This window comes from Chinchilla lanigera, unplaced genomic scaffold, assembly GCF_000276665.1.
Source record: "Chinchilla lanigera isolate Chin_1 unplaced genomic scaffold, ChiLan1.0 scaffold00133, whole genome shotgun sequence".
Lineage (NCBI taxonomy): Eukaryota > Metazoa > Chordata > Mammalia > Rodentia > Chinchillidae > Chinchilla > Chinchilla lanigera.
Genome location: NW_004955534.1, coordinates 3,351,805 through 3,353,963, shown reverse-complemented (window position 1 = coordinate 3,353,963; position 2,159 = coordinate 3,351,805). Strand labels below are relative to the sequence as shown.

The 2,159-nt window shown below is 37.5% G+C and overlaps 1 pseudogene; it reads right to left on the bottom strand.

The window, feature by feature from the left end:
* Positions 1–422: 422 nt before the first annotated feature.
* LOC102026795 overlaps positions 423–2,159 on the bottom strand; it is a 91,555-nt pseudogene continuing 89,818 nt past the window's right edge.

Below are 2,159 nucleotides of genomic sequence, written 5' to 3'. Positions count from 1 at the left end.
GTTACTTATTCTTTTCTCTTTAAAATACAAAAAGAAAATGAAATGGCATGATTGTGTTTTCAGTTGAAAAAAAAATCTTTTAAAATTGTTTTAGATTTGATTTGCATTAACCTTTGCAGAATAACTAATTTTAAAAAGCTAAACATTTCGGGCTTTGTCATAAAATGATTGCAGACCACTTTGTCATAAAATGCTAGAGCCATTGCACATCAATAGCTTCTTGGATATGGAACAATGAACACTTCATTGGCTTTAGGTTCTTTTAACATGTATCGGGGTTTAGTCCACTTTGTATTATTTTTAAAATCTTATTTATTTATTTATTTATTTATTTATTTATTTATTTATTTATTTATTTATTTATTTTGGAAAGCCAAATCTCTTTTATTGGGGCAGTGAGCCTCAGGGTGGGCCAAGGGTCCTCACTGTACAGCTTGTTCATTGGTGCTACCTCCAGAGTCCTGAGGCTTCATCACATCTGGAAGTTCCTGCTGTCTAGAGGAGTGCTCAGTGCTCAAGGCCTCAAAATTGTCATCTGCCGGGAAGGCCAGCCCCACTGTGGCTGGGGCCTGTGGTCTTGCTTTCTGACTGGCAAAGCCACACTGGCCAAGCACTTTGCCATCATCTAGGAGCTGGTCATCCTTGGACATTCTGCTCATCAAGCGGCCGCTTGAGGATGCCCTCAACGATGTGCTTCACTTGGAACCCCGTGCTCGACTCCTCCGCACCGTGAAGATGGTGGTCTTGTGGCGCGAGTTCATGAGGAAGATGTCCGTCTCTGTGGCTGCCTTTCACTCAATGCCTTTGAAATCATATTGAAACTCACTTGCCTGGAATAAGTACATACTCAGTCTTGTAAGAGCATTCACTATGCTAAAGGCCAATAGTCTTAAGACACAGGTTTTGAAGCCCTTGCTATGACTTTAATCTATCATAGAATATTAACTGATCTTTTATGGACTTTCATCAGCCTTAATATAAGCACCCACATGTAGCAGTTGGTTCAGTGTACAGACATTCTGTGACAAATGGAATTGGATATAATCACTAGGACCCATTCTAGTATTCATTTATGCTTCAGAATGCAATAGGACATTTCAGATCATAAATCATAGACTTGAGATATTGAAACCATTTTGGAAAGTAAAGTAATTGACACTAGTGACTAGAAGATTGCAGAAAAAATTAATAGCCTGGATTAATTTATGTCTTTGCAGAAGCCCATGAGTTATTTGAAAATCTCACGAAGCTAGGTGTCATAGTGTGCATCTGTAATCCCAGTACTTTGGAAGCAGAGGCAGGAATATCTCCATGAGTTCAAGGCCCGCCTGGGGTACATAGTGAGTTCAGAGTTAGCCTGAGCTACACAGCAAAACCTTGTCTCAAAAATAAATTGCATGAAACCCATAACTTTATTACAGTTGTATTAGAACTACACTTAACAGTACAAATGAAATTTCAAGCAGTATTTTATGGGTCATTTTTATATTTAATCATATGAAGCCATCTAGTGTCAGACAAAGCAAAAATTCTTTCCTATATTGCAACTAGGTCTTTGGAAATGACCAATTTAAACTATTGATATTAATTTTGATTTATCCTTAGGCAGAAATGTATTTGTCTAATTATGAGTAACTAATCTTATTAGATATGGATCATTTACAAATTTCAATGTCATGCAATTCAGGTCAGGAAGAGATTTAATCCATTCAAATTGAGTAAAATATTTAACAAAAATAATACAAACAAATTCTATCAGTGTTGGTTTGTTGTCAAATACATATGGATAATGAAAAGGTTATTGTTAACAATAATAAAGGGCTTGGGATTTCTTCTAAGTATATTTTCAAGCTGATATATAGCCTGCTACAACTACATTGGTAATGACAGCAGATATAAGACTTCTGGGTCGGTGTTGTGGTTTAGATATAAAATATTCCCCTAGAGTCTTGCGTTCAGAGTTAGGGCTTTTGTAAAGTGACTAGATCACAGGGCACTATACTCCTCAGGGGACTGGTCCATTGATCCATTTGAAGCAGAATGTGCTACAAGGAGAAGGGGTTACTGGGTGTGTGACCTAGAAAGGTGTATTATTGTCCCCTGTTCCTTCTCTCTCTCTCTCTCTCTCTCTCTCTCTCTCTCTCTCTCTCTCTCTCTCT